Source organism: Heloderma suspectum, chromosome 1, assembly GCF_057233095.1.
Source record: "Heloderma suspectum isolate Gila_16-S chromosome 1, 16-S_ref, whole genome shotgun sequence".
In the NCBI taxonomy this organism is placed as follows: Eukaryota; Metazoa; Chordata; class Lepidosauria; order Squamata; family Helodermatidae; genus Heloderma; species Heloderma suspectum.
In genome coordinates this window covers 70,187,019-70,211,177 of record NC_139458.1, presented here as the reverse complement: position 1 = coordinate 70,211,177, position 24,159 = coordinate 70,187,019, and the positions used below count along the sequence as shown (strand labels likewise).

Sequence of the window (24,159 nt, the reverse complement as noted above, 5' to 3'; positions counted from 1 at the left end):
GCAGCACTCGGGTCTCGAACTGCTGACCTGCCAACCTTCCAGTCTGCAGTTCAGCGTCTTAACCACTAAGCCACTGCAGCCCCACATTTAAAATTTAACCTTTACCAACAAATTTATCTTTCCTCACAGGAATGACACAATAACATTTTAGTGCATTCTCAGCCCATGCTGCTTTATTGCTAAAAAAATTGTATACAGGTGCAGAGTTACCAAGTTCTTTTTTGAACAATTATTGTTTACAGTGTCAAAATAATAAATTTAACACCCCTCTTCCCCTCCCCCAAAGATGCATAGATATAAAAGCAAGCTGCCTTTTGGAAAACTTCGGATATATACAGGGCTAGATTTTTCATATTGTTACATAATCTGTGCTATGGAGTAAATGTAAGTGTGTCCTGTACCTTCTACTTATCCAGGTGAGCTAACAAAACTTACATTTCTAAGATCTGGACAACTTTTGTAGGTTTATCAAGGGTCTAGGCTTTGCTACCCATTATTTTCAGTACATTCCTCTCACATGCATTTTCAGACTCTTGAATAAACTGTTCATTATGAAAAAGAAATTAAGTAGCAGAGACATAAATTCCACCCTTTGGTTATACTACCTGCAGAGATTTGCAACCTCCAAGAGGAGCAGAACTTTGAGGGAGGCATTTAGAGATAAAATACTGTGGCCTATTTTGCCTATTAACATGAAATCAGAGGGGCAGTCAAGCTTATGTCAATACAAGTTTTCACTCTCAGCTCCATTATCTTAAACTATTTGGCAGCTACAAATTACTGACACTGGCAGTATAAGAAAAAATATGGCCTCTGCAATGAACTGGAAATGTATATGCCTGGAAAAAACATGAAACAGAAAAAAGACCTGCATAATGTATTTTTGTGTCTAGGGAAAAGGACAAACTTTGATATAAAGTGTTCATATTAGCTAAGGCTGCCCTTCAGAAACTAGTCTAGCCATTATCTAAGGAATTTTAAACTTGGGGTTCCTTTTAAACAGCACCTTCACATTAGGAATATAATTTTCCAATCCAGGCTTTGCTACAAGAGCTATGCTTCACTGATGTTTCTAGCATCCACTACTTAATTTATGATGTATTCTTCAAGTATTTGCTACCAATAAATGCACCCACTTTTCAAAACTTATCTATCATTCACTTTTGTAATTGAAGCAAAACTGGGGCACGGGGTGGGGGGTGCTGTCATTTGTTCTATAGCAGATCAAAAGTTCCTCTCCTACTTAGCAAGTTTTATCTTGTCTTGAGTGTGTATCAGACAGAAATTTCCAATTTTCAGATTCTTGTAAGGTACCATTATTGCTGGTTTGAAACCAGTTCGTCTTGATATAGCTGCCTAGGTGGTAAAAGAATTCTGAAAAACAGACCTCTCCTTGGAACAATTCAATACCTGAAGAGTATGGACTGCTCACTGATTTAATTCACTCATTTATTTGCTGCAACAGGCTTTGGCCAAGGTTCCTTCTGCCTGCTACCTGAAAACCACTCAAAAATCTTCTACTGAAGACCATTTTTCTATTGACCTATTTGGGTTTCATCTATTGCCTTCTCTGTACTCTGAAACTCTGCACCTTTTTATTTGTACAATTGCAGCAGCCAAGAAACCCATCTTGCCACCAACCATATTCATATTATGCAGGCTCAAGGGACCACTGTGAACCTGGTAAGAGGTCAAAAGGGCTCATTCTGCTGATTCTTTTTTCCAATACACAGTTTTGGTGTCATGCTTCTTCCCTTATTTGTACACTCTGCCCCCTTTTCTAAAGGGGCGTGTTTTCTAAAAACAAAAATCTGAGAATCAAAGCAGTAAATTCAAGCTATTGGTATATCAGTTCCTATTGCTTCATAATGTATAAATGCATATATCAATTTACTGGTAATAACTATAACACTAGACATCTTAATCATGCATAATTAGACTACTAGCTCTATAAAAGACCGTTTGTGAGCCTGTGCGCTTGTGCCACCATCACTTTTCCATGCAAATCTTTAATTCTGAGGGCTCCACAACCCCTACTGGCATTCACATGTTCTACAAACCTTTTTTGCATGGAGGAGCACAGCAAAGTTGTAACTTCCTGTCTGTAAGAAATGCTAAGCCTTGTGGAATATTTATTGTGCTGTAAGTTGGAAAACTTGAGAACTCCACCTAAAACCAACTAGCAAGTGCTCGAACACAAAGCCTCCATCTTAGCCATCTCTCCCCACCCCCCAAGATAGAATGAGGTCAGTTCCCCACTCCACACATGCTTCCTTCTCCCCTCTTGGTATGCAGGTAATTTTCTGCCTCCCCCCTGCCCCCAAGTATGATACAGTCTCATTCGCCAGTCCTTTGCTTTCCAGATTCTAGTCAAAAGGAGACTTTTCATGCAAAGGAGTTTTGTTCCCCCCTGTTACACAGAGACCGTGGTGAGTTTTTATTCTTGAAGTCTTTGGGTGGGACAAATATCCCGCAGGCCATTTCCCTGAATTTCAGGGAAGGGATAACTCACTGCCTATATAGAGAGGACACAGACCTCTCTTGTCCTCCCCCGCTATCATACAAGCATGAGTACTATGATGTAAAAAACCCCTCAGGTCAGCTTAGATACTCCAGATTCTGGTTGCACAGTCCCAGAACCACCAGTTGCAAACTTGCTATCTATATACTGGAAGCCTGTTGTGAAAGGTATTTACTGGCACCTATGTATTCTTTGTCAATATTGTGCTTGGATTACTATGCCTCTGTATTTACTGTTCTTCAAAGTGCAAAACAAAGAAGGAAAATAAAAAAATCTAAAAGGGAGATATTTAGTAAAGGAGTTTCACCATAAAAAAATAGAGTACGGGCTAGAAGAATAGAGAAGAATCATAGCACTAGAGGAATTGAAAGACAGGTAAAAAAGCACACCCTGTGCAGCTGTTCCTCAAGAATAGCACTAATGTGCTTTGAGTGAAACTGATCTCCAGTCAAAGGATGAGGGCTATCAGGAGAATCATTATAATGCAGAGGAGGAAAACACACACACACACACACACACACACACACTCACACACACATGGATTGCTTAAATACTATGAAGAGCCACTTTAGAGAAGGATCTTTTCTCTCATTATCTGTGGATAAAAATAAATTTCAATGCTAAACAGCAACTGCTGAAGGGTATCATAGCTCCACACTTCTATAGATCAAGGCTACAATGCTCTCCATAATGAAGCTGTGTTAGATAGCCAGGCATCTCAAGCAATTACCCACATCCTAACTAGATCTTCCTGAATAGCACCATAGCTAATGCAGCAAATCTTGCATGCAGTTAAGAAGTCCACACATTCGTGACCCAGTTACCCAGCTAAAATTTCAACTACTGACTAAATTGGGCAGCAGTACTGTGATGTTAGTCTGGCACCAGTTTTGCAAATAGTGAATAATATTTGCAAACCACCTGTTCAAAAGATTTAGAGCAGTGCAAGTTCTACTGGTATAGCCATGAGATGCTTTTCTGATTCTTCCAATGTATGTTCAGAACAACCACATAGGTAACTAGGTGCAAATAATTTCCTTAGCTAACCAAATCCAGGGAATTTTTCTGTTTGCAAGATTAACAGTAAAAGCTTCCTGTATATTTTGTGAGAGCAAAATAGTTATACAAGTTTTGTTGACTGTCCACATATACAGGACACATTCATGCTTGATTCAGATTCAATCTCCAGACATTATTTGGAAACTATTACTAACTTTAATATTCCTGTATAAATATCTAGGGGTAGAGCTTTGTACAGAATATATGCGGATGCTACTTTTAAAACAGGAGCTTCCTCCATCCACCTTAACACAAGACCACTAATCAAACTGCTGGTAGATAATAGATACCTCGTAATTAAGAATAGAAACAAAGGTAAAGCCACCTTCTTCAAGTATACATACCAACTTTGCAGATGAATCTGGTCAAATATGCACATGCATACAAGGTTAGTGCAAGCTGCATTTTAAGGAGGTATACACTGCACGTGCTTACTAGACTGGTAGGGTTAAAAGATTGCCAGCCATACTGAACTGAAAGTTGCTCTCCCCCTTCCAAGTCCAAAAGTAGCTTTGTTAAACTAAGAAAACGTGAAACCATGTAACAAGTTCAAAAGTTGAAAGAAAAGAAAAGGAAAAGTACATTTTCAAAAGACATCCACAACTCTTGGTAGAGATATTTGGATGATCTGTATTTTGCCTAAATTCCTCGACAACTTTGACATGTCCAACCAGTTTCAGGTAATGGCACCAAGCTTCCACAACTTCCTACATTACATATCTGGGTAGAACCTAGCCCTGTTCACAGTCTTGAAAGACTTTCCTTTCATTGCAGAGGTGCATGTCAACTGCGTACTATCTACAGACAAGCAGGATAAAGATTCAACCACTTCTTCATGCACAATAAGCTTCTTGCCTAGATGCCCCATTTCTGAAAAACAAAATAGCTACTCTAGTGATTATACCAGACCCTGCACTGGAGCATTCAAGTGCCAAGTTCCTTAGAGGAGAGGAATTTTCCAACCTTTTAAAGAGAAACTTATCTTCTCAGACAACTCCCTGCAACACAAGAGCACCACAAACTTATTTGGTTAGTACCATTTATACTACTGTACAATTCTTGCTAATGCAAGTTAGTTCCTATTACATGCAAACAGTTATTGCTACTAATGTTCTATTTATTAAGTCATCTTATGGCTTTATTTGCATCAGGGATTCTTCCCCCTACATACTGTGCTATTTTGCATTCCAGTTTCAGAGGTATTTTTCCATCAATTGATTCTCCCAAGCACTAAAACTACTTCATTCAATGGTACAAATACACAACAGAACCTTGACAGAGCTCAGGTCCTCACAGGTCATCTGTAAATGATTCACCTTCCCAATTCATATGAGAGAATAGGTAGAGACCTTTAAACGTAAAACTACTTCTGTAAGATCTCTTGCCTCATAGTTAATTACATGTTTCCTATGAATTGTTAGTCAATCAACTCAAAGCCAGAAACATTTCATCCCTCACCAAGGTGGCCATTTACAGATGAGACCAAGAAAAAGATGCAGTATCCTCTCCAGGCTAAAAGTACAACTTTTTTAAAATGAGAGAACTGAAGCAGTCCAAACTACAGATCTACAAAGAAACAGACGCATGACTTAAAACTGATCCAACTGACTTGCTGGAACCTAAAGCAAGGGGCTAAGTAGAGGAGAGTCACCCACTTGGAGTATGCTCAGAAAAGAAAGGAGACATCCTAGAGATATAAATAACTGAACGCAAGTAAATGAGTTTGAATTGCAAGAATTATGTCCAATAGCTAGAGTTACCAGAAAACTTCTACAATTGCTTTTCTTAGGTAAATAGACATTTTTAAATCATTTGCTTTTAATACTGGACATTATTAATAATTTAGTATCACAAATACAATTTCTGATTTAGTCACAGTGATACCTTGGCACAAGAGTAGTTCAAGTGCATATACAATTAGTGGGTAACTGATTCAAACAAACAGGGCCTTCTGAATGGAAAACAAAGATATATGGAGGGACATTTATAAGAACGCGAACTGGGAGTGATTAGCCATATGCTCATGCTAATCGCTGAAACTTTAAGGGTACAATCCTGTGCATGTTTAGACAAGTCCTACAACACTCATGGCTGGCTGGGGAGTGCTGGGAGTTGTAGGACCTTTTTCTGTCTAAAGTGCATAGGAGCACCCTAGGAGTTTACATAATCAGTTATTTCTCTGATTATTGCAAAATATGTACTCACAGAGAAAGGGCTTTGTTAAGGACAAAGGGTGTCAATCTGGGGTTCTCTTGCAGTTTCTGTTAGTTAGATGAACCTAAAGTTTACCTGGATGTTTACAGATACAATTTCCATTCAACCGCCAACTCACATTAATGATTTTATGCAGCCGTTTCTGCTACCATTGCCTAGAAAGGACACTGCATCCGAAGACCATGATCATAATTTTGTCAGTTTCTTATGAATTACACCATCAGCACTGTTAATTTGTCACTCTGAAATTGTAAAAAAAGCACTACTAGGCTCATGCACTGATCCTAACATGGCACTACAGTTTTGCTACAAAGCACTAATGCTTATGGAACTATACACATCTCAAAATGGAAGACATTGGTGATTTTGTTGTTCTCAAACAACTTGTAACATTTTGTCCACAAGTATTAAAATATATTTATATGTATATATTATACTATTGCACATGCCCCGTATTTGTTTAATCTTTCATATGGGAAAGATTTCCTGCCAACATGGAGAAACAGATGCAGATCAATATGTAAAACCAAAAAATTAAGGCAGTATTGCCTTTGCACAGTACTGTTAAGAAGATGCTACAGAACAAGTACTGCAATAGGATTTCCTGGGCAAGTACAGCAGACTTGTTTCTCCAAGACTTGAAATTCATTCCTAATGTAGTCCTATTCAGCATAAATGGGTACATAGAATTGGGTTTAGAGGAAAGGGGGGGATGGGTGAATGTCTTTGCTGGAGTTCTGTGTAACTGGTATGACCGCTCTCTTATATTCATTCGGCTAGCTTGGGAAAGTTAGACAACATCCTTACTCTGTACTATCATATTCTTTTACAAATAATATTTCTGAGGTGTAAGTTGCTAAGACAACATAACATTTAGACTGAATGTTATGAGGCATCATCCTGCTAGATGCCTTCTAAATTTTCAGTATTAAAATTGCAGAGAACAACTTACATTTCATTAAGATATCTGACCCTACATCTAGAATCCTGATGGATTTGATAGGAATTCCTGAACATCTTACAAGGATATCCAATTACTTTAAATTTTGCACTTCTATTTGTCTCAAGATTTCAGTGTAATTCAAAGCTAGTCCCATTCTGAACAACAAGCTAGCTAACTATGACCATTTCCCCCTCTACACTGACCAGTCACAGATCTGATTATGTCCTGCAGCTACAAATTTTTAGCAGTTTGAGTATTCTATCAAAAATTCCATTTTGTTCCAAACTCAATTTTCAATAAAGGAAAGCAGTTGAATAAAATTCCTTACGTCTTTTTGTGCATCTTTAATGATATAGATTAAATAAGATGAGAAGTAATCACCAAATACAAGTGCTAATTTTGGTATGCTCCTCTTATTAAATGTATTATTATAAAACCACACAACAGGAAATGTGTTCTTCGATCAGCCACTACTTTCCCTCATAGAAAATGCCTTTGCTACCTCTCACCAGACATCAGATAGCATTCAAAATTTTGTTAGCCACAACTGAGCATTACTTCAATATGTACTCCCATTTTTAACTTACATGGAGGATTTCTTTTTAAATCAGTTGGCAAACCTAAATTCACATTTTAATATGTCTAAAATAAGGTGCAGTACTAAGGGCTCCGGGGTTCAGCACAAGAAAGTACGTAAGACTTAAACAAACAAAAAAATATCCAGGAAGCCACCCACCCTGGCATACTGTGGCTAAAGATCAGCTATGATCATGTGCTGAAAGAAAATGTCCTGTACAAATCACACACAATAGAGACAAAGAATCTTCTGTAAACATGTTAAAACCACAATTTCCACCTTAACTGTGGATAACACACCAGAGAAATAGTGAAGAAGCCCTTCCTGAGCATGTCTAGTCTTTGTTCATCTAAGTGGTGGAAAGTTTTACATACACCTTTATACTATCACTGTTGTTCCCTTTGGGTAAAAGCTTGAATTGGAGAAAGCTATTGTCCCTTTTGCTGCTGAATTCCCTAGGGAAGACTGGGGATGCCATGTAGACCCCATTCCCCAGGCTTGTTTTTTTGTACTTTTAAGCCTTCAATCACCTTCTCCTCCTCCAGAAGGAACATTAGAAAAGTGGCAATATCATTCCTTTCCACCCATTATGGAGATTTATATGTGCAGATTTGTTTTGTTCATTTGTTTTGCTTTAAAACATGAGGATGTACTCAAACAAAGTAGACAAAATGACTATTAGCTGTTGTGCATCACCTGCTTTACATAGTGGCATCAAGATGATTATCTATAAATTGGCCCTTTTAAGGACAAGAAAAGCTGTTTTATTTTCTATTAAAGTTATTTTTCATTTTAGAACACATAGGGAGTAGGCAGTTACCTTACTAAGGTAGTTTGAAGGAAGTAAACTGTCAACCAGAACTGGCTTTTGCCTGTATCTGTATGCAAAATCTTTTCTAGAGTTCAAAACTCTGAGAAAAGACTTAGCATAGTTGACAGTGCAAAAGCAATAATCTCCCCCCCCCCCCTCCCAAATACAGGCTTCACATCGCAAGTTTTATGTTAAGAAGCTGGAGCAGAAACAAAGCAGTGGTTCTTCTTTTTCCCTAGTGGAAATAAAGGAAGGAGTTTTCCAGAAGTGCATTCATGGACAGGCAAAACTTCAGAATCAGCCTTTGCTGGGTCGAGAGGAAAGAACCTAGAAATACACACGAAACATTAATGTTACTAAATTGAAACTAACTTTTATGCTCAATTTGATATACACACATATTTTATGAGTATGCTGGATCTTTAACACTTTTGTGGGAAATATTTTGCAGATGGATTACAGGACAAGGTAAAAAATGGGAAGACTGCTTTGCCCTTTAACATGCCAGTCATGGCCATATTCCTGCTTACTCTGGACCTATCAACTTTCACACATACAACACTGATCCTAATTGTTGTGGGGAATTCTATTTGCATAAGGCTAAGCTTGCCTCACACTGCAAATGTAGCTGAAATCAATTCAAATCATTGTCAAAAAGAGTTGAACATGGAGGAAAAATCCACATTTTGTTGTACATGAAGATATGAGTGGTGCCAGAAATAGTGCATATCTTCTAGTAAGAACCCTAGAACTTATGTAGTAGTATAAGCAAATGATTGAGACTGAACGGGAGCCCATCTGGTATGCTTTGCGGGATGAAGGAGGGACTTCTTCAATGCTGATGAATCCAAAGACTACAGTGGAATAAAAATACTACTACAGGGAGAAAAAAAGGCTTCAAGTAATAGAGTAATGGTTCATGAAGCTGCTAGCAATGTTGATGGATGTTTGGTCATTTTAATATAATACACAGACTAAGTGTAGGTCTCATGAGGGGACACCCTTTTAAGCATGCAATGGGACTTCCAACACCAAAATACACTTACCCACTTTCTATCTTTTCACATTCCTAGAATTTCAACGAAGAACCTGAAACCATTTCTCAAATATTAATAGCAATGTGAACATAACACCCCCTTTCCATACTTACTGTTGCATAAAGACCACTGTAGTTTCTTAGCTTCCAATTCCTTGACTGAAATCACAAGAAAACATTAAGAGCTCTTAAGGCTCACAGTCAACATATGTCAAGTTAAGCAAGATCATAAAAACCAAATTCAAAAGCTTTATAGGTGAGGTCTTCCCTTTTTCTAGAAGAAGTTGTTTCCAATTACTCTTTTAGAACTAAATGAGTGAGCTAAATGGACAAGAAAACAATGACGATTCTTGATAGCAGCTCAAAACACAGAAACATAGAATTGGAAAGCACCTCAAAAATTGTCTAGTTGAATCCACTCCCAATACAGGAAATCCACTACCACAGCATCCCTGATAGGTGGCCATCCAGCAGGGTGGATTGATTTTAATGAATTATTTAAATCAGCAAGAAAAAAGGCCAATTTAAATCAAACTTCCCATTGATACGTCATATATTTCCTAAGCAATGGTGAAAATCTGACTACTAAACCATGTTAATTTACAACTGTTGTTTCATTCTTACAACCAGTGCTTGCATCTTTGTGGCACTGTCTCCATTTCACATACTTTCCCTTTTTGCTTTAAAATGTATAAAATATTTCTATATAGTCTTTCTTATAACCAGATGTTAATTAAAAGAATATAGGAAAATGTAGACTGCACAGTTTTCTCTTCTTTCCAGTGTTGCTCTTTTCTGCTTCACTCTGTCTTGGCCCAGCCCCACCCTCACAAAAACAAAGCAGCAAACAAGAAATGAAGTGCCCATGATTGATAGGTTGAGACTAGACCAGTTTATCTTCATCAGGTGAAAATGAAATGCTATGTTTATAGGAGAGTGCAAATATACATAATTGAGAAATGATCAAACTGGTTCATTTATGTAGAAACGTTTCCTTTAAGTCAATGTATCTGGTAGAGTCATTCCATCCAACCTCTGCTCAAAAACTTCTAACAAAGGAGAATCCACCACCTTCCAAGGCAGCCTGTTCCACTGTTGAACAGCGTATACCACCAGAAAGTTCTTCCTGATACTTGGTCGAAATCCCCTTTCTTGTAAGCTGAACCCATTTTTTCATGCAAAAGAAAACAAATTTGTGCCATCAACCATGTGACAGCCCTTCCAATATTTGAAGAAGAGCTATCATATCCCCTCTTAAGTATCTTTTCTCCAGCTAAATATAGCCAGTCTTTTTGCACAGGGCCTGGTCTCCAGAAACTTCACTATCATTTGTCACTCTCCTTTGGACATGTTCCTGTTTGTTAATATCCTTCTTAAATGCCAGTGCCCAAAGAATTTCAGATGAGATTTTACCCAAGCAGAACAGAGCAAAACTATTACTTCACCTGATCGGGATGTTATACTTCTGTTGATGCAACCGAGAATTGCTTTAGTCTCTTTAGCCACATCACACTGCTGACTCATGTTTAGGTGGTGTCTACTCAAACCTGTACCTGGGACCTTCTGTATGCAAAGCATCTGCTCTACCACTGAGCTATAGCTCCTCCCCACAATCAGGATCTCGTGGTAGATCTTTGGGAGATCTGCAGTAGACTAGGAAAGATTTCTGAGTCTGAATTATATAACAATAGCAGTAACAAAATGGCTCACCACTACCACCTCAAATTTATTGCTGAAATGAAGAATGCTTGAGGTAACCAGGAGTGGATTTTTGTGTGGAAGGACTGTGAGCTTCATTCAGTTTTAGAACTCAAAATACATTCTTTGGGCTCAGAATTCTTCAATTTTAAGTGTATCTACCAGGCTAGCAGCTATAAAAGATACGATAAGGTTAGTTTCCCCCACCTTTTTGAAGATGGGACATTTGTTCATCTACGATCTTGCAGCACTTCACCTGTTCTCCAAGAACTTTAAAAAATATAAAAAGAGGCTCTGAGATTACACCTGCAAGTTCCTTTAGTACCCAAGGATGCAATTCATTTCATCCTGAAGACTTAAATTAATTTAGAGTGGCTAGATGCTCCTGTACCACCTCTTTACTTATTTTGGGGTGCAACTCCTTCCCTTCATCCTTTGATCTACTGTTGCAAGGTCAAGTACAGTTTCCTTTGTGGGAGAAGACTGAAGCAATTCCACCATCACTGACACCCACCAACTTTTCTCCATCTTCTTCATGCATCAGACCTACCATTTCCTTGGTAGGCTCTTATCAGAATAAAGCACAACACAAATTCCGTTCCAGGACTTAGCAAACTGCTTTCACATAGTCAAGAAGCAGGCCAAACAGCTCCATGGACAAAATATTCTTACCTTTTGCTTCATGGCTGCACAAATCATTTTTGCACCAAGAACCCCTGCCTTTAGCTTTCTGGTAATGCAATTTTCTTGTTTTGACTGCCATTCAAGATGATCCATAGATGGACCTGGGGGTACACAACAGGAAAAACAAACCTAAGTTCTGACCATTGAAAAGTGTCTTACATATTAATCTTTCCCACCTTGCAACAACTGAAGATCTCTATGCTAAGACAGGATACTAGGAACAGGGCTCTAACCTATTTCATTTAATCTAATTTAAATCACAATAACAAATGTCTGTCCCTAAATTTTAGCCGCCCTCCTAAATATGTGGTCACACATCTCCAATTTTAATGAAGACTAACTAAAATACACTTTGTAATCAACAGGCTGTGTGGGTTTAGAGTTACATGCATAGGTAGGTGCAACCGCCTGTCTTGGGCAGTCCCTCTTCCTCCTCCCTCATGCAATGCAATCAGAAGCTTCTAATCTCAATTAGTGGCAAACTGTAATTTACATTGCCTCTGAACCTGGCTAACTATGAACACCACAGGACAATGTATATCTGCAAGGAAGATGCACATCCCAACCACTTAGGGCAGGGGTGGGGAACCTCAGGCTTGGGGCCCTTTCTCCCGGCCCCACCCTGTTTCTCCCCAACTGCCAATAATTTGATTGTTTCACCAGTTTTTGTGCAGTTTTTTCCCCATTCTGAAAGGTTGAAATGCCTCTCCTATGGCTTAGGTACTGGCAGTAAGAGCTTTAAGCTAAAATATGCTGGTATTTCTGTCCCCACCCCTTCTGCCTTCAGCCGTGCCCACCACTGGAATGTGGCCCCTAACAGCTTCTCCAAAATTCAATTCAGTCTTCTAGCTGAAAGACGCTCCCCACCCCGACCTATGGGCATCTATAGAGGACCTACAATTCATCCTGCTCTCTGGCACCTTTCCACTAAATGTTTAGAGATAAGTTTTCCTCTTCACATTTCATCATTATTGTTACAAACACTGGTACCCAGGCTGTCATGCAAAGCATGAAACAGCTCTTACCTTCAAGAAAATGCATTTAACATCAAGGTATTATTAATTAAAATCACATATGCTTAGCCCTGACTAAGAATACCCAGAAATGCAATATTCAAATGAATGCATTTTTCAGTCAGACTCTGCATTTCTTACTATTCTCAGTGAGGAAGAAATTGAAAAAACACAAGGGGTAATGTTCCTCCTGCCCCGCTATATCTAATCAAGTAGTACATCATTCTTGGTAAAAGAACGGAATGTTTTCAGATAGGTATGATCAGGAAACCTGCATATTTTTGCTTGAACCTCTCTGAAGGGGAGGACTACAGTTAGCCCTCAAGAATGCAAAGCTGACAAGGCCAGCAGTAGAATGATGAATCACCTGTGAGCAGAGCTGCTTTATTATACAGAGCGTACACAATTAAACACACACTCCTAGTATACACAAACAAAAGCGTTCTGGTCCTTATTATCCTCCCGCAATGCGGAATATTTTCAAAGGCAAGGAAGAATCAGCACCCGCAGCAAGATGCAGCCCTCTGGGTTTATTGCAGTTTCTAGCCATATACTATTAAGTTAGTCCTTACATTTTCCTGCACTCTGAATTTACATGTTCAAATCAAATTCCACTAACCAAGCAATTTTAAGGCATGTGGACATAATATTAAATTCGCTTAGACTTCCCATAGTAACGTATTTGAATCGCTGGAGGTACTTGACTAATAAGAGAGCACAGAGGGACTGGGGTGAGGAAAGAAGGACTTGACTGGTACACTACTTCGGTTCCAGTCATCTTCGTCACATCTGTGGGTCATTTTTTTTGGAACAAAATTATACTTTATTTTCAGTGGTGCAGAGTACCTGCAGCTCACATGAATACTCATGGACGGTGAGGGTACATAGTATTTTGTAAGTCAAGGAACAGAAACGGTCAATTCAAAATCTTAAAGCATCTAAAAATTAGTTTATACTCCTAAAACCATTGCTATATTCAGGAGCAGGCTGACTGCTCCAGAGTTGTAACAGGATTCCCCTACTCCTACTTCCCCCAGTCAGCAAACATTCAAATGGCCTGATATATTAATTTACTATTATAATGCCAACATGCTGTTGTGTAAGAGGGAGAGATGGCTATGTTGTAAAGCAAATCAATTTCCAGAACAGCTCTTCCCCATTTCCAAGATTTTTTTCATCAATACTTAAACTAAGAACAAGACTAAAAATCTGAACCTCTATCTCCCTACTCCATTTGGCAAAATAGAAATTGGAAGTTATGGTTAAAATTGACCACATTTTGCACTGGCAGACCAGGAGATGAAAATATGACATGGCTTATAGACAGGACTGTGATTCTCTAGCACCAAGTAGTTTTCTTTTGCTATTTCTGGGTAGCAGATAAAAGCAATGAAGTCACTGAAGAGCCACAAGAAATATAATAGAATTTTTTCTACAATTACTCTTGCTAGTTACAGATATTGCACTAGAAATTCAATAGTAAAGAGCTGTCATTTCCATTTAAATTTCTATAGTTCATACATTTAATTTACAGCAAGATGCTATGCTAGCATAGCACCACAGAGGCTCAAGGGCAAGGGTTATAATACTGTAACTCCAGATCTCATAGCCTTGGGCCAGGGCCCAACCCCAATACAGCAGCCATCAGCTCTGTAAAGTGACATTTGTGCCACATGACCAAATATGGTAAGAAGACAGGATGGCAGGAGGGAGGGATCAGCAGTTTTTGGAGCTTTTAGTTCTATCACAGCAAGAAAGGCCATCCCCACCCCTTCAACTGGCATTGTTTTGTAGTAAGCTTCACTTTCCTACAAAAGAAGCACATAGTATGAGCTCTACTTCCCAGTTTTACTAGGGATAGGATATCTTTTTGTGCTGCTGCAACTGACTCTCAACCCACATTTTGTGCCAAAACCAAATATGTGGGGCATAAAGTTTTCCACTGCTAAATTTTTCTACAGAAAGTTTTCTATTCCTAAAAATGCATTTCAGTGCATTAATTTTTTCTATTAATTTAAACAAACATAAGGCAACTGCATGCTATTGACTGTTCATGCCTTAATATATTCCAAATATTCCAATAAAATAATTTCTAAGTAAAGCTTAGAATTTGTTTGAATATATCATTTAAACCATGTTAAGTGTGCTGCATTAAAGTTTCTTCCCAATCAAATATTTCAGTTCATTTGCTTTTGGCAATTAGAAAAAAAGAGGCATTTAGAACATGGCATATATTTGGTAAATAAAATTTAAGTAGTAATTCAAGCATTCTAAATCAGTCTCAGTCAGTTTCCAAACACCCACAGTGCTGGCCAAAACAGAAAGTACTGTTCAATTTGCTATGCAGTTTTTAGAAATAAGTTACATATTTTCCCCTTTTGGTAATTTAGGGCCACCATTTCCTCAAATATATTTGTACAAACATTCAAATTCCACAGCTATTTTAGAAAAAAAAATCCAACAGCATTGTAAGGATCTAAAAACATATATTTAAAGCTGAAAGAGTACAAAAATCTTCACTTGTTGCTGTGGCACCAGACAAGCCTCTTCAGGGAAGGCATTCCATAATGGGAGCCACCCTGGAAAAGGCCCTCTCCTTAGTAGCTGCCCAACTCACCTCATTTGGTAGGGGCACCTGGAGGAAGGCCTCTAAAGATGTTCTTAGGATCTGGGTAGCTATATACAGGAGGAGGCTCTCCTTCAGATAACCTGGCCCCATACTGTTTACAGCATTAAAGATTAATACGAATACTTTGAATTAGGCCCAGAAATGAACTGGAAGCCAGTGCAGATGGCAAAGCACTGGCATAATATGATCATGTTGTCTAGTCCCATATTGTAACAGTCTTGCTGCCCTATTTTGGACTAGCTGAAGTTTCCAAATAATTTTCAAAGGTAGTCCCATGTACGGTACATTTCAATAATTCAACCTGGTTACCAGAGTATGGATAACTGTAGCAAGAGTTTCTGCCCTTTCACAGTTGGTGTATCAACCTAAGCTGACAAGAAGCATTCCTAGTCAGAGAAGCTGCTTATCCCTCCAGTGACAATGCTGGATCCATGAGCAGTCCCCAAATGCAACCCCCCGCTAGAACACGTTGACCTGTTGCTGGATCCAGCTGGAATTCCACCAAACCACAGTTTATCTCACAAGTGGGCAATCTGTGGCCCTCCATATGTTGTTGGACTGCAATCCCCATCATCCCTCACCTTTGGGTATGCTCGCTAGGGCTGATGGGAGTTGCAGTCTAGTAACATCTGGAATGCCACATGTTGCCCAATCCTGGTTTATCTGAATGCAGCCAGACAGGTATTTATTTATTTATTTATTTATTCATTTCATTTCTATACTGCCCAATAGCCGAAGCTCTCTGGGCGGTTCACAAAAATTAAAACCAAACAGCAAACACAATAAAACAATTTAAAATATATAGAACATTAAAACCACAATATAACAATACAACCACAATAAAACCTAGCAGCAGTGCAGGAGTTTAAAATACAGATTTAAAACAGCAAAGATAAAAATTTAGAAAGCTAAAATGCCTGGGAAAATAAAAAGGTCTTCACCTGGCGCCAAACGGAATACAATGTAGGTGCCAGGCGAACCTCACTAGGGAGCTTATTCCAGAGCCAGGGTGCCACAGCAGAAAAGGCCCTCCTCCTAGTAGCCACCCGCCTCACTTCCTTTGGCAGGGGCTCACGGAGAAGGGCCGCTGACGATGATCTTAAGGTCCGGGCAGGCACATATGGGAGGAGGCGATCCTTCAGATAACCTGGCCCCAAGCCGTTAAGGGCTTTGAATGTTAACACCAGCACTTTGAATCGGGCCCGGAAATGGACTGGCAGCCAGTGCAGCTGGAAGAGTACTGGCGTAATATGAGCTCGCAGGCCAGTCGCTGTTAACAATCTTGCTGCCCTATTTTGGACCAGCTGAAGTTTCCGGACTGTTTTCAAAGGCAGCCCCACGTATAAGGTATACTATCAGAAAGAAGGAAGAAAGTGTGTCTAGAGGTGGTGTTTTTCAAACAGTTTCAGACTGGGCTGCTCAAGTCAAGACAATTCCATTTGGAGATGCTTGGGAGGCAAGACGATTAATGGAAAGATTAATGGAAAGCAGATAAAAAGAAAGAGGGAGCAGGCTAACACGGGCATAAATAAAATGTGTATTAAACTGTGAGAGCAAAAAGCTTTGGGGAAAATTAAACATTAGTACTGAAACGCTACATGAAGATTGGGCCAAAAGACAGTGCCAATCAAAACACATTCTAATATCTATGAGGACTCCCTGGCAACTACCCATCTCTCTCTAGAGGCTACCCACCCCGACAACAAATCTGCCCATTCAGAAAAGGAATATGGTACAGCCCTCCCTGGAATATTTCTTTTTGACACATCAGGTTTCCACAGGTATCAAGGCTGTGGCACTTAAGTTATGCAATTCTCTATCTGTTCTCTGAAGAGGCACAATACCAGGATTATTGTTGTTGTTCAGTTGTTATGTCGTGTCCGACTCTTTGTGACCCCATGGACCTGCACGCCAGGCCTTCCTGTCCTCCGCTCTCTCCCAGAGCGTGCTCAAGTTCATGCCAGGATTATACCATGAGCTTTTTCTGAATACATTTATCAACCTTCATACTCTTAATAATTACTGGTCAAAAGTGTTTGGTTTTCAGAGGCTTGCTGCTCATTGCATTGCATTGTCACCGATGAAATATCAGAAAATTTCAGTAAACATCCATACTTTTGAAGGTTACAATAAGACTAACTACAGTAACTTAATTTTTTAACTGGAATGAGGATTTCCCCTAAATTTCAGAATTTAGTATATTATCAACAATTACTCACTCAATTAGAGAGAAAAAGAATAATCTCTTTAGCTTTTATAATTTCCATAAATGTACTTTACATTTAACTGAAAACTTTTCTGAAAACCAATGGGCCATGAGGCCTTTCTATGAACTGCCTGAAGAGGGAGCTGGTGGGTAGACTGAATCTCACTTGCCTCCACCTGTGGATGTGGGAGGAAAGAAAATCCTCTTAGAGAATTTCAGTTGGGAACCAAAAGAGGTACCAGACAGGCTTAGAGTGGTACTTGTATTCAAGGAGTGATCTGACCCAGACCCACTCCGCCAAATAAGGAAGGTCCCATCTGCCCTGGAATCCCTGCTCTTTAATACTAAGGATGTGGGGACAGGCTGAAGTTATGGAGCAGGAAAGGAAGCAGGGTAGAGTTAGATGCAAGCAACAAGCTACTTTCCCTGCTAGACCTTCAGGAAAGGCCGGGGAGGGTGGTGGTGGTAAAAATTGTAGACCTAAAGCACTTTGAATAAATCCTCTGATACTTCTCAACATCTGTCCCTTTTCTATTCAAAATAATTTCGGCAGCTGAATAAACAAAATTCAGAGGTATGTCATTTAGAAACAAAAAACAGCAATATCTACTTCAATAGATGCAGCTGCTCTCTGAATATAGTGATGAATACAGTGCATTTGACTTCATACATTCAATATGCATTCCCCAACCATCTGCTGAAGCTCACTAACAATTCTACATTAGATCTGCCAAGTCCTTCATGCTAGATATTTCAATGCTTTTTCTAAAGCTAGTCATAATCTACTTCATTACAGATGGGTTCATCCTTCGTAGCTTTGCCCTTTTATTCTCACTCTTTGAAGAGAACAGTATATCTGTCACTCTTATGAGTATGCATCTCACACTAGAAACAACACTGTAAAGACAAAGCAAACAGGGATAAAAAAAAGAAATTTGACGTTGGCAGCCTCCAAACTTGGAGGCTGCTGAGTATCCAGTGCAGCATGGAAGGACAGCAGAGGTGATCTTCACCTCCATGCTCCAGCATTTCTGCTAGATGGGCGATTTCACCCATCTAGCAGCAGCGCTTTGGAGTGGGAGGGAAGGAGGCTGGGGTGGCCATAGGAAACAGCATACCGCAGCTGACCCAGTCTCCTCCCCTTCTTACTCCTGGGAACACCCCCTTTTCCCCATCTCCATGCTCCATTTTCTGAGCGTGGAGAGGTAGCTGGCACCATTCTTTCCATGCTGGCTACAGGGGAAGGAAGCATGGTTTCCTGACTCTGATCCCAGAGCCCTGTCTCCGACCTCAGAGCCAAGAAACCAAACAATTCTATGACCCCCCAAATGCTGTGTAGGGGCCACAGGACTGCTCTCCCCATGATGAAAAGAAGTCTGTCTGCCTACATACGCATACAGACAGGATAACAAGAGTCCTCCTAGCCCACTAAAATCCTAAATTCTAATTCCAAGGCGCATAAGCATGAAACAATGGATAGCTGTAAAGTGACATAAGGCAAGAGAAAATGGAAGACAATCAGTTCAAGAAAGAATTCTCTGGGAACTATCAGCAGCTATTGATACCATCGACTATGGTATCCTTCTGGATAGGCTATCTGGACTGGGAGATGGAAGTATTGCACTCCAGTGGTTCTGCTCCTACTTGGTTGGCTGTTTCCAGAAGATGGTGCTGGGGGATTATTACTCTGTCCCTTGGCAGTTATGCCATGGGGTGCCACAGGGCTCTATTTTATCCCCCCATGCTGTTCAACATCTACATGAAACCACTGGGGGAAGTTAGCCAAAGATATGGACTGAGATGTCACCAATACGTGGATGATACCCAGCTCTATCTCGCCTTTCCATCAAATCCAGGTGAGGCAGTGGATGTTCTGAACCAGTGCCTGGGTGTGGTGATGGACTGGATGAAGGCCAAAAACCTAAGATTCAATCTGGATAAGATGGAGGCAATGTTGGTGAACATAAGAGCCATGCAGGATCAGACCAAGGGTCTATCTAGTCCAGCATTCTGTTCAGACAGTAGCCAACCAGCTGCCCATGGGAAACCCAGAAGCAAGACATGACTGTAACAGCACCCTTCCATCCATGTTCCCCAGGAATTAGTGTACATAGGCATACTGCCTCTGATACTGAAGATGGCATATAGTCATCAGGACTAGTAGCCATTGACAGGCTTATCCTCCATGAATTTGTCACATCCCCTTTTAAAGCCATCCAAATTGGTGGCTATCACTACATCCTGTGGAAGTAATCTCTTAGTTTAACTATGTGGTGTGTGAAGAAGTACTTCCTTTTATCTGTCCTGAATCTACCACCAATAGTGGGTGAGCTTCTGCCTGGATGAATGATATTCAACCTGTTCTGGAGGGGGTTGCACTCCTCCTAAAGAATCAAGTTTGCAGTTTGTGGGTGCCCTCAGATCCAGCACTGTCACTGAAGGCACAGATGGCTTTGTAGAACAGAGCACCTTTTATCAACTTAGGCTGATATATCAACTACAGTCCTATCTGAACAGAGATAGCCTAGCTACAGTTATCCATGCTCCAGTAACCTCTCGTTTGGATTATTGCAATGCATTATATGTGGGGCTACCTTTGAAACAACAAAGCTAGCGGAGATGACAGTATTCCAGCCGAGCTATTTAAAATCCTAAAAGATGATGCTGTTAAAGTGCTGCATTCAATATGCCAACAAATGTGGAACACTCAAGAGTGGCCGCAAGACTGGAAAAGGTCAGTATACATTCCAATTCCAAAGAAGGGCAACGCCAAAGAGTGTTCAAACTACCGCACAATTGCGCTCATTTCACATGCCAGCAAGGTGATGCTCAAAATCCTACAAGCTAGGCTTCAGCAGTATGCGAACCGAGAACTACCGGAAGTACAAGCTGGGTTTCGAAGAGGCAGAGGAACTAGAGATCAAATCGCCAACATTCGCTGCATCATGGAGAAAGCAAGAGAATTCCAGAAAAACGTCTATTTCTGCTTCATTGACTACGCTAAAGCCTTTGATTGTGTGGATCACAACAAACTGTGGCAAATTCTTAAAGTGATGGGAGTACCAGACCACCTTGCCTGTCTCCTGAGAAACCTGTACAAGGGTCAAGAAGCAACAGTAAGAACCAGACATGGAACAACCGAGTGGTTCAAAATTGGGAAAGGAGTACGACAAGGCTGCATATTGTCACCCTGCTTATTTAACTTATATGCAGAGTACATCATGAGAAATGCCGGGTTGGATGAATCAGAGGTCGGAATTAAGATTGCCGGGAGAATTATCAACAACCTCCGATATGCAGACGATACCACCCTAATGGCAGAAAGCGAAGAGGATCTCAAGAGCCTCTTGTTGAGGGTGAAAGAGGAGAGTGCAAAAGCTGGTTTGAAACTCAACATTAAAAAAACGAAGATCATGGCATCTGGCCCCATCACTTCCTGGCATATAGAAGGGGAAGAAATGGAAGCAGTGACAGATTTTACTTTCTTGGGCTCCAAGATCACTGCAGACGGTGACTGTAGCCATGAAATTAAAAGACGCTTGCTCCTTGGGAGGAAAGCTATGGCAAACCTAGACAGCATAGTAAGAAGCAGAGACATCACCTTGCCGACAAAGGTCCGTCTAATCAAAGCTATGGTTTTCCCAGTAGTAATGTATGGCTGTGAGAGCTGGACTATAAGGAAGGCTGAGCGCCGAAGAATCGATGCTTTCGAACTGTGGTGCTGGAGAAGACTCTTACGAGTCCCCTGGACTGCAAGGAGGTCAAATCAGTCCATCCTAAAGGAAATCAACCCTGAGTGCTCATTGGAAGGACAGATAATGAAGCTGAAGCTCCAATATTTTGGCCACCTAATGTGAAGAGAAAACTCCCTGGAAAAGACCCTGATGCTGGGAAAGACGGAAGGCAAAAGGAGAAGGGGACGGCAGAGGATGAGATGGCTAGATAGCATCACGGATGCAATGAATATGAACTTGAGCACGCTCCGGGACAGAGCGCAGGACAGGAAGGCCTGGCGTGCTATGGTCCATGGGGTCACGAAGAGTCGGACACGACTGAACAACAACAACAACCTTTGAAAACAGTCTGGAAACTTCAGCTGGTTCAAAATAGAATAGCAAGATTGTTAACGGGAACTGCCAATATGATCATAGTATGCCAGTGCTTTATGATCTGCACTGGCTGCCAATCCATTTCTGGGCAAAATTCAAAGTGCTGGTATTAAACTTACAAAGCCCTAAAAGGGAGTCTGCTTTCATATATACCTGCCTGGACCCTAAGGTCATCTTCAGAGGCCCTTCTCTGGGTGCCCCCCCAAATGAGGTGAGGTGGGTGGCTACTAAGAGGGCCTCTTCAGTGGTGGCACCCCAGTTGTGGAATGACCTCTCCAGAGAGGCTTGCCTCATACCTACATTGTGGCCTTTCAGCGTCAGGAGAAACCATTTCATTTTCCCAGGCTTTTTAGCCCTTCGGTTTTAAAAACTGTGTTAGCGCATGTTTAGATCTTTTCACTGCTGCTGGCTTTTATCTTAGTTACTACTTTGGTTTTATTTGGTTTTACACTTATGGTTTTATATTATCTTTTACTTTGTCATTGTATTTTATGGTTTTAAACTTTGTCTTGTAAACTACCCGAAGAGCTTTGGCTAATGAGCACTATAGAAATGTAATAAATAAATGAAATAACGAAAGGGCCACATAATAATCTTCCCTGCTCAGCAAGGAATCAAAGAGGATTGGACAGGGAGCACTGATGTAAATATTAAGGTGAGAGATTGAGGACAGCCCTGCTATGCACAACACGAGGTGCATTCTCCAGTTGGTCAGGAAAAGTTGCATATCTTTACATATGGCATCCCTGAAAGTACAAAAAGGGTAGGAGACTTTTGTTCCATTTCCCTGGAATAAGATGCTGATTTCAGGCTGCTCCTAGCATATCGATAAAGGCTGAAGTTCGTCGGACTTGCCAGAGGGCTGCAGCGCACTCGCAGAAGCTAGCAAGTATGTGGAAGCCTGGCCTACGGCCTCCCTGTAAACCTTGGGAGCAGCAGGGTTGACAAGGGGGATCAGAGAGCAACCAGCCAGATACTCACCGATCCCGCCCCCTCCCCATCTCCACTGGGGAAAAGCGTTCCGAAAGAGTGGTTTCGCCTAACGAATACATCAAGCGTCCACCAGCCTTCCTCGCTGGAAATTCTGGCGACGGCTTCCATAGCGGCTCGTCAGTCCAGCAATTCCCCAGGAGCCTTTCCAGCTCCAGAGCTGGAAAAGCTGGCGGTGGCTTCCTTGGCCGCTGCATAGCCCAGATGCCCGGAGCACCTCGTTCGAGCCATGGTCGCCCTAGCCAACAAGCTCCCGCAACCGTTTCCCGTGCCAACAGTGGGAGACAAAGAAGAGGGAGACCGTGCCTGAAGGGAATTGCCTTGGCGACCATAATGCTTGGCTACTACGGCCAGACAAGAATTGTCGACCTCTCGCTCTGGGCCCAGGCCACTGAAAGTTTACGGCTCTGAAGCTGGGAGAAAACGCGATGCTCCGACCACCACAAAGAGCAGGAAGGTGCCCCACAGGCCCTGGAATAAGTTAAAAGAAGACCTCAACACACCCGAAGTTGTTCCCATCAGGAGGCACGGAACCGAGACGGGCATCCACAGCTGGTCCCGACCAACTCAGCAACCGGGCTTGGCCAGGTAAGGTCTTAGTAGGTTTTCCGTCCAGCGGATTGTCGTACCCACAATCCTTTCCATGGTAGCTCTTATTCCCCCGAGTCTCTTACCTCAGCTAAGGCCTCTGGGCCGCAGCCCGCGGCTCTCCCTTCACTTCTTCCTCTCACTCCGCCATCTTCCCCTTCTTACTTCAGCCACCCAATAGGAGCCTCGCGCGGAACGACGGCTCGACAAACCGCTGGTCTCTCCTATTGGGCTGAGCTCCTATCGTTCACCCCTCCGCGTTTGATGTTATTGGACACCCGTCCCAGCCTTGAACAAGCGCCTGAACTCGGAGAGGTGATTGGCTAATTTTGACGTAGTGAACGCCTTCGCGAAGTTGATGGGATGGGGGTTAGGGGGTTGCTGTAACCAGCCATTCAGAACGCTTCCTACAGGGAGCGAAGAGCGGTCTGTGCGGACGCACGCACACGGGAGACCTTATCCGCTAGAGCGGGCCGACGCCAGTGAGCCCACACAGGGGTGCTGACGAAGCTGCCTGCCAACCCAGTCCCTCCGGGTTTTTTCACCTGATGGGGGGAGGTGGCTGGGGAGGACTCCTCCCCACTTGGCCAGCCCCGAGGCCCCGCAGCGCGCGATTTGAAAACATCTTTTGAGCGTACATTTTGAACTGCAGCTACCTGAACCAACCAGACCCTGCTTTCGGGGAGCACGGCCAATGGAACGACGTAAGGATCGACTTGGCCAAGCCCCTCCCCCAAAGTCAGTGTCTGATTGGTTCAGATCGCTGCTACTCAAAATGTAAATACAGCAAAAGCTTCTTAAAATGGAGTGCAGCACGGCCTGGGACAAGAAAGGGAAAGCCTCTTTCCCACAGCACTACATTTGAACAGGTAGCGCCTCTTGCACTTTTGCTGATGGGATGCCGTGACCCTAATTAGAACAGACTATACGGAGGGTGAGGGGAGAGCACTCGGATCTCCTGAAGGCTCCCTACGGATTTTAGTCTAGGAAATATATAGAACTGGCACTTGTTTTTCCTCTACATGCTTGTAAGCATTTCAATAAGTGGTAACCCCAGATATTTAAATATGACGGTAGCTTC

The 24,159-nt window shown here is 41.5% G+C and overlaps 1 long non-coding RNA gene across 2 annotated transcripts; it reads right to left on the bottom strand.

The window, feature by feature from the left end:
• Positions 1 to 152: 152 nt before the first annotated feature.
• Positions 153 to 23,246, bottom strand: LOC146357360 (uncharacterized). Of its 2 annotated transcripts, none has more exons than XR_014789454.1 (4): positions 23,165 to 23,246; positions 11,532 to 11,644; positions 9,276 to 9,320; positions 153 to 8,452 (listed from the first exon to the last, which is right to left on the bottom strand). It is a non-coding gene; the product is annotated as an uncharacterized LOC146357360 (long non-coding RNA). The 2 variants fall into 2 exon arrangements; XR_014789452.1 differs by having other exon boundaries at positions 7,054 to 8,452; positions 22,994 to 23,246.
• Positions 23,247 to 24,159: the final 913 nt, after the last annotated feature.